Below are 9,762 nucleotides of genomic sequence, written 5' to 3'. Positions count from 1 at the left end.
ACCTCATCTGATTTCCCACTAATGTTCTTTTTCTGTTCCAGGTTCCCAGGCAGGCTCCCACATTGCATTTAGTTATTTTCCTTGGTCTCTTCCTATCTGTGACAGTTCCTTACTTGCCTTTTTTTAAAAATATTTTTTTAATTTAACTTTTCAATTATAGTTTACATTCAATATTATTTGGTATCAGTTTCAGGTGCACTTACTTTTATGACCTGACACTAAGCAGTTAAATAAGTAAATTATATATGGAGAGAGAGAGAGAGAGCGAGAGAGAGAGAGAGCGAGAGAGAGAGAGAGAGAGAGAGAGAGAGAGAGAAAGAGAGAGAGAGAGAGAGAGAGAAACTTAGATTCAGGAACAATTCCTAGAAAAACAATCTAGTCAAAGCAGACTTAAGAAGAAACCTTAACTAGTTCTATAGCTATTAAAGACTTAAAAATCAAAATCTACCCTCTAGAAATAAAATAAAATAAACCCTACGTCTGGTCAGTTTTATAAGTGAGTTCTAGCAAACCTTAAGAGACATGTAATCTTAATATTTTACAAACTATTCCTCTGAGGAAAAAATAGGGATAAATTCCTCACCTTATGTTATAAGGCAAGTAAATGCTTGCTACTAATATGACAAGTGCAATATGAGAAAAGAAAAATTTAGAACACTTTTCCAAGTTAATAGAAAAGAGGAAATTCTTTCCAATTTGTGTGGGTCAAAAAGTATAATTCTCTCAAGAAAAACATTTGATAAAAGATGACAGGCATGTATGACATTTTTTAAAAAATTTTAGCAGGCTAGAAATACATCAGAACTCCTTAATTTAATAGAGAGTATTTACCAAAAACCTAGAGCAAACATTATACTTAATGATGAATCATTAGAAACATTTCCTTTCAGAAGGAAATGAAACAAAGATGTCTATCATCGCTATTTCCATTTAACATTTTACCGGAGGTCTGAGGACATATAAGAAGGCATACTGATGGAAAGGAAAGAAACAAAGCTGTCATTGTGCACAGATGACATCATTCTCCGCAGAAGTACTCAAGAGAATCTGTGGGTAAATTATTTAAAAGGAGAAAGTTCAGCCCTAGCCAGTTTGGCTCAGTGGATAGAGCATTGGCCTGCAGCCTGAAGGATCCCAGGTTCAATTCCGGCCAAGGGCACATGCCCGGATTGCGGGCTCAATCCCCAATCAGGGATGTGCAGGAGGCAGCCAATCAATGATTCTCTCTCATCACTGATGTTTCTATCTCTCTCTCTCTCTCCCTTCTTCTCTGAAATCAATAAAAATATATTTAAAAAATAAAAGAAGAAAGTTCACAAATTTTAGAAATTAAGGAGCAAATCTGATTAGGTGATTAAGAAAGAATGATAATATCTGGTGTTCTGGCTTGGGGAAAATATATGATGAGCTACCATTTACTTAGCTGCTAATTCTGTAGGAAAGTGACCTCAAGTTAAGGCAGAGCCATAGTAGGCGGGTAGCTTCCTGGAGAACTTATCTATTGGGAGCCCCAAACATCACTGGAAATATAAAGAGATAGATAAACTGTTCTCAGAACTTCTGGGAAAGAGATTACTACATGTAGTACTCTGATAAGCTACTTGAGAGGGGGTAAGACTCCTATTACCTCCTAAAGGAACATTCAAAGAAAGTGGCAACTCACCTGACTGAATCCTAAGGAGGGAGGTTCTGATTAGCCACATAGGTTTTGTTTTTCTGAATAAAATACCTAAGTACAATACCAAGCTGATTTGGGCATGAAAACAAAAGAGAAGCAAGGTTTTGGGAAGAGTTACAATTCATTCTCCACCTTTCCTCTCAAAATCTCTTGCCTCTATTCTAAATAAAGATGGGAAAAGTGGAGTGAGTGGCAAATGAATAAGTAAAAGGTCCATGTATCTCAGTCTCATGCTGGGTGGCAGAAGTCAATGAGTTCAACTCAGTGAGGGATAAGTGAGGTGTAAATATTTCAAGTAGTTGGTGTCTAGAACTTGGAAATGTCATATTTGAGAGTTACCATCATATGAAACCATGAGTGTGGATGGGTAGATCAAGTAGAAAGAATATAAAATGAGAAGAGACACGCTCCAAAAAAGGATACTGAGGAAGAGAAGCTGAGAATGGGTGGCAAGAGAAGGAGGGAGAAAACTAGGGCAACCTCGAAAAAATAAAAAAATAAAAAACAGGAAAAGAGAGAACATGGTGGAAAAAAATGTGAATCGATGACAAATATTAGCTGAATGAAAAGTGCACACTATCAAAGCCACATGGATGAATTTTTTACATTCAATATACTCTTGCTGAATGAATATGGGGATCTTGAAGCAATAAGGTTTTACCCTAACAAATTCACTTCTTAATTAGTTGCTCACACATATTTAGTGAAGATCCCCTGTGTACAAGATCTGTCTCAATATCTATCTCTCTTCCCTTCTCCTTTCCTGTTGAACCAAATTCAAATTCTCTCTCAGTTATTTCCTAAGCTTCTGCAAATGGGCATGGACTCAATATGTAAACTTCTGTTTTTTACTCAATTCCTAAACTCCCTTGCCCTCTCAGGACTAACAAACATATTGCTAGTCTCTGGGTGCTTCAATATCCCTGTTATTTTCCCTTAACATCTTTATAAATAGTCCATTGATCCCTCTTCAATTTCCCCACTTAAATGTAGTATCTCTTTCCTTTCACAACCTAACTGATATAGTCCCAACCTAGAATGGGTCTAATGAACATCATTACAAGACATGTGTAGCAGCACTGGGAATCCAGGATGTCAGGGATAACTTAGATGATGGAGAATCTTCACCGGAATGTCCCACCCGAATGGTCAAATTTGATATATCTAAAATCAAATTCATTATTGCCTTTCCCCTATCCAAATTTGCTCCTCCACCAGACTTCCCCACTTTTTTTCCATTCATTCCTTAATTTATTTAAGTGTTCACTATGTATAGAATGCTCCTTACTATACTAGGCACTACGGATTCCAAGTTCCATCTCTCTAGTAGGGAGGCCCACAGTTGACTTTTTTTTTTAACAGTAGGAAGTACATGCTGGCAAAGCATATAGAAAGGACTCAGGGCGTTGGGACATAGGCCAGAAGGCTTCCCAAGGAAGTACTGTATGAACTAAGCCTTAAAGAATAAGCAAGCTTTCAGCAGTGGAGGGAGTGGATGGGTGGGAGAACATTGTAGGCAGAGACGCATGAGCAAAGGATGCAGGCGTGAAAGTGCACAGCATGTTCAAGAAATGAAAAGCTGTCCCCTTATCAGGTGATCACTTCATAAGTTATATAAATGTCTAATCATGATGTTATACACCTGAAACTAATATAATATGTCAATTGCAATTAAAAATAAATTTAATTTTTTTTTTTAAAAAGAAAGAAAAGTTGTTCAATGTAGCTGGACCACAGGATAAATGGTGAATGGGCAGGCCAGCCAGGGTGGGCATATCAGGTGAGGGAAGGAAGGGAACAAGTAATAAGGCTAACAAAAAAAAAAAAAAAATAGGCTTGGCCAGATTATGAAGGATGTTAGTTGTGAAAATACGTTGGGTTGTGATGATACCTAATGGGATGAGACACTCTTCTGAAGTCTTGTACCTTTTAGTCGCCCCCCAGAACAAACAGAAAGGGTTTTATCTTTGCCTTGGGGAAGGGATGTAACAGTAAGAGTCAGAAAACAGAAAGTAAGGCTGGCTTTGAGGTTCTAACAGGATTCTGAAACTCATGTTAGAGCCTGTAGCTCCGAGGGAAAAAAGCCAGGCAGGGGTGAAGTGGGGAGGGCGTTCTGAATTTCTAAACTCTTGGGCCCCAAAGGATTAAGGATATAGTTTATGCTCGAAACTCTGCTTTTAGATACAACAGCTGGAGGGTCACACTCGCTGGTCTTAGAGCTTTTCCTTTTTCATTTCAGAGGCCAGATGCACAGGCCACAGCCAGGAATGGGGAGGAAAAGAAGAGGCCTGATTTCAACTCAGAATGGGAAGAAGGGCAGAGGCCTCATGTGGAGCACATAGCACACACTTTCCTACCCACAGTGACATTCGTCAGCTGGAAATATCCAGATGAATGGAGCAGGCAGAGAGCAAGACTTTCAGCAGGGCAGAGACACATACATGAAGGAAGAACAAGAAAGCATGAGATAAACTCTTTTCACAGGTTTCTTTCTTTCATATTTCAAATATCTAATCAGAAAGTCATAAATTACTTAAAGCTGGTGTGAACTTTAATAAATGTGCAAATACACATGTTTGGCAGTAACTATAAATGTCTGCTGAAAATAAACAGCAGGAGAATATAGTATAGGCTTCGTGCCTTTATCTTTTTGTTTCATAACATTTACACTAATTTACTAATTCACAGAAAATATTATGTAATAGAAAAAGCATTTTAGTCAAATCACATTGTGCTTCTTTTAGTCAAAACTTCCTAAGTGTTAAGGGGGGAAATGGGAGATACCTGTAATACTATCAACAATAAAAAACACATTTTTAAAAAACCCTTACTAGTTATTTCAAGTAATATTTGTATTGTTTTTCATCCCAAATGTCTATAAATAAAGTGATTTAAGTAAATAAAGAAGTATGTTAAACAAGTTTATGTCTATTGTGCGTCAGGATTAAAGGACTACATTAGATGAGGCAGCCTGAATTCCAGCCTTCATGGAGGTTCTGATTATTTTCTAGGTCTTCTACTCTCTCTGCTCCCATCTTGAAACCAAGAAGGCTTATAAATGTTCACTGAGCATATGTGTGGGATTGGGAGAAAGCCTGCCTGAGTCGCTGTTAAATAGCATCTATTCTCTCTCTGGCTTCTTTGTCTTGATGCTTGCCACTCAGACCTGCTCTGAATTAGACATCTAAACAGCTCATGTTTTTGTTTAAGGTTTTTATTTTTACAAAATTATTATTAAACTAAACAAATTCATGCACAGATGGGGTCTGGCCGGCCCACCCCGATCAGGGCGATCAGGGCGATCAGGGTGATCAGGGCGGGCCAGCCAGGCGAAGGGAGTGTGGGGGGGTTGGCAGGCCAGCCCCACCCCTGGTCGAACTCCCGGTCAAGGGGACAATTTGCATATTAGCCTTTTATTATATAGGATGTACACTTACTACATCATAATGCCACTTTATCATGTTTTTGTTAATGGACTGGCCCTGCTCTTTTCAGTTACTTTGCCTCATAAGCTTCTTGAAATTTCAAAACTACAAGTTTTGAAAAGCCATCGCCATAACTGAGGTTTCCATAAGAGACCTATCCATTTTCATTCCCATTTTCTCTGAAAACAGCAGTAATAGGAAGAGTTGAAAAGAAGCAACTTCTAGCCCATATACATCCTTTTGTGCAAATTGCAAAGAACACCTTTGAAAAGCCACAACAGGGAATCATCATCATTATGTGTTGTATTGTTTTCTTTTTATAATGCACTCATTTTAAACCACAGATCTAGTGTTTTGATGGCCCAAAGTACAAATTTAACAAATAAGTCTCTATTGAGGTTTTACTACATTTACTGCTGATAAACTTTGCAAAGATGATATGCAAGATCTATAAAGAGCATCTACTCAAAATATTTATATGAAATTAGCCACTGCCTTGAAGGTTCTATTGGGTCCTGAGGGCCTACATCACTATATGCCATATAGTGAAAAGACTTAAGGGAGTTTGAGAAATGTCATCTAGCTGTGTGCTAGGAAAAAGAGGAAACTGGTGAGCATTTAGTCTCTAACACAGTAATTAATGGGAATCAATTGAAAACCATTAACTTTTTCCAAACCAAGCTCAATAGTTAAGAATTCTTAACATACATTCAATTTGTGCTCAAATTAACTCGCATACAATAAAATTTAATGTTCACTAAATACCAAAACACTAGTAGTTTATCCCTATTCATGTTTTTCTTTCTCTTTAACTAATAAAAATAATAACACTGGTGGATTTTAAATAGTCTATTGCATTGAATGTTCACTTATTTGGGCCATTATTTCAATATTTACTACATTTAACATTATAGACAGAATACTCCCTGGATTGACCCAAGTGTTTTCTTTCATTTCTGCCTAGAAATTGTGTTTTCTTTCCATTTCTGCTTGGGGCCGCAGAGTATGGATGCTGAGAAAGTAAAGAACTATGAGGGACCCACTATGCATTCATGCAAACTTCAGCTGTCCATTTACTGTTGTTTGAAAACCACCATCACCACATCACCACCACCAGCACCCCACTACTACCATCCTAGCATCTCCTAGTGGCGCCTCGGGGCCTTCCCCCCATTGGTCACTACTTTCTCCTCCAAAGTCCTCATGCTGCAGACATCCCTTACTTTCAAGATAAATTCATCACTGCACTCTTCTTGTTTAATTTTATTTTTTTGTTCAAATGACTCTATCTCCACTTTATATGAATGCAGGAAGCATTTCTTTCATGTTTACAGCTCTATCTCTAGTGAACACCAGTGGGGCTATTTAGAGTCAGCTCTATCATGTACCTGACTTTTCACCTCAAAATAGCTCTGTCTCTATCTACAACACCTTCAGGTTCTTAACTCCTGTCCTGGAAGATCCTTCTTTTCTATCTATGGCTTATTTCTTCTTCATCATGATGTCTCTTCCCAAGATCTTCGAGTCTTCCTTCCTCAGCCATTCTCCTTCTCCAGCATCTTTACTCTCTCCGTTTCCACTGTTTTTTCTTTGTCACCTCTCAACATATGAATAATTTCTTGCCAGTTTGAAAAAGTCTTTGTTTTGCCCCTCTGTCTCTCAAGTGTTTAATTTCTTTCTTTCTTTCTTTCTTTCTTTCTTTCTTTCTTTCTTTCTTTCTTTCTTTCTTTCTTTCTTCTTTTTTCTTTTTGCAACCAAACTAACTGCTGGCTCCAATGACTCATGTCCCATGCACGCCTTCATCTTCTGCAATCTGATAATTGCTCTGTTCTGGGCTCTCAAAGGTCATCAGTGACTTCCTAGTTACCAAATTCAATGATCTTTTCTCAGTTCTCATTTTCCTTGATCATTTTGCAATATCTGAACTAGTACAGACTATGGAAAAGAGACTGCTGGTTGACCAGCACATATCCCATTCTCCCCTTCTTTCCAACACAACTCCAATTTTATTCCAAGTGATAATGTGTCCACCTAAATGACAATATTTCCCAGCCTCTATTGCACTGGAGATGACTTTATGAAATGTAGGCTGACATACTTATATTCATTAGGTTAAGGCCAGTTACTATAACAGATAAATTCTAAATTCCCGTCAACTTAGACAGTAGTGGTGTGTGTGTTTTTCTCACATAACACCCAAAATGTGTTCCAAGCTTTCTACATGGTCATTCTGGGACCCAGGATCCTTCCATATATTGGTTCCTTCTTTCCTAGGACCTCAAAGTCCTCTATAATGACCTAGCAGATAGGAAGTGGGTGTGGAAGAGAGCATGCGGGAGGCTAGAACTGAGCTATGTGTTGACAAATGACTGCAAGGGGGGCAAGGAAATGTAGTTTACATAACTGCTCAAGAAGAGGAAATAAATTTGGTGGGCAGTTAGCCAGTCTCTGCCCCACAGCTAAACCATTCCATAACGAATTCTGGCCTAGCCAAATCAGCAAGCATGATTGGAACAGGCCATAGTCACGCCTCCCTAACTGGGTGCATTCTAGGGCAGAACATTTCAATTGAGCAATCCTTAAGGCAACGATCAGCATTTCTTCTTTACTCTCTGACATAACAAGTTTATTACTCTTAACATACTTTTCTTTGTATTTTTGTTGCCATAAACCTTGAGTTAATTTACATACTGTCATAATAAGAACCATTGCCAATCACAATCAGACTTGTAATTCTTTACAGCTGTGAAAAGTGAAGTTTGAAAAATATTGAGATAACGAAATAGATGAGGTAAGCTGTAACTAGTTTGTATTTTAAATCCCCAAAGAGAGCCATAATTGTAAAATTTGAGTCAAATCAGTTGCTATCAACATAATGTTTTTTTGCAAAGTACAAAAAAAAAGCACAGATGAGGTTTATCAGACACAAAAATCATAGTGTCTCACTGCTCAGACCAACAACCCTCCTGTGAGTTTAATTCACTCTGTAGACACTACATCAAAGTCCTTCCCAGCCTTCCTATACCATGTATACCAATGTGGGTAACACTGTCTACTCTTGATCCACTAGTTAAAGTGGCATGCCTGTGGATTACCCTTCATTCACCTCGGATTCCTCTCTAGTAGGAAGACATTTATCTGTATTTAATTTCAAGGGAATCCCATAAACATTTGAACCAGATAATTTCTCCGCCTCTCTCTCCAATATAATTAATAGTAATAACAATAGTTCATTTGAGGGCACCAAGAGAATGGGTCACTTAGGTTTGGGGATGAGGATGAGGATGAACTTCTGGGAAGAATCTGAAGGAAATCATTGAGTGAACAGAGAGGTGAAATAAAAATCCAAGACTATGCTGAGAAAAGCTAGATCAAAAATTGTGTGAATAAAACAATAGAATTAGAAAGTTGTGCCCTAGGCATTGGCCTTACTTGCCTGGGGCCACCAGAAAGGTGTTTGGGGAGGCTCCTTTGACCTGAGGTGAGTACAGGTGAAGCTGAGGGACCCACTGCTCTGCGCTTCAGCTGAGATGCCCACTGGCACCATCTTGGTGGTGAATGCTGCAAAGCACCTCCCAGCTCCTGTTTAGGACTGAAGATCATAGTCCTCCAGCTGACAGCACACAGGCCTTCACTGTCAGCCCCTCCAAGTATCGCCTTGTTTCAAAAGAGTTGCTGCACCCAAGGCCATGTACCCTCTCCTACCCTCACCCCCTGGGTCTGGTCTCCCCCCAACCCCCGGGGTGTAAAGACCCTCACTCCCAACCCAGAACAATTGTGAGGGCCCCTCTCAGGTTAGTTAAGGCCTGTTATTAAAACTGTATCACAGCCTGACTTCTTCCTCCGCCCAATCCTGCTTCTGTTCCTTCCCTTTCATGGGTGTGAATACAAAAAACACTGTTTAAAAAATGTCCTATAATCTCCATCTCAGAGTCTGCTTCACAGGGAACAAATCAGCCACATCTGCTGACAACAAACTGCTAGAAAATCTCACTCATCAGAGAACTGTCACAACCTATAATTGGGTTAACAAATGTATTACTCCACCACTGACTTACTCCTGGTCGTCACCCATAGATTTTTTTTTTAAATCCATGCTAATATTTACAGTTTAAACTACAGCCAAGCTAAAACTGAGAGTAAGCTCTGGAAACAAAAGGTCACCTGAGGTTGGCCAAGACACGCCCGTTCCCCAGAATCTGAGGAGGATGTAATCTCTCTCACTTTGACAGCAAAAGGTATCAAAAAGGAATTTCTTACTGAACAAAAGGTGGGGGGACCCTAAAAAGCAGGAATCCGGTTTTTACATTTATAAAATCACAATCTAATTATATATTCAAATTTGTTCACATTATGCCATATATATTTTTCCAGATTTGTCTTAGAATTAAGCAGCCTGGTACAGATCTGCAGATAACAAAGATAATTTTATCATGTACCTCGGCCCAACATATTTTCATTAAAAGTTTCCCTCTTTTATCCCTGGCCACGTGGCTCAGTGGGATGGAGCATTGTTCATACACCAGAAGGTTACAGGTTTGCTCCCGTTAGATGTGTAACTGGGGGGCAACCGATCTCTCTCTCTCTCTCTGTCTCTTCCTTCCCCTCTCTCTAAAATCTCTCTCTCTCTGTCTCTTCCTTCCCCTCTCTCTAAAATCT

Source organism: Plecotus auritus, assembly GCF_963455305.1.
Source record: "Plecotus auritus genome assembly, chromosome: 1".
NCBI classification, from domain to species: domain Eukaryota; kingdom Metazoa; phylum Chordata; class Mammalia; order Chiroptera; family Vespertilionidae; genus Plecotus; species Plecotus auritus.
Note: the sequence above shows the minus strand (reverse complement) of the source record.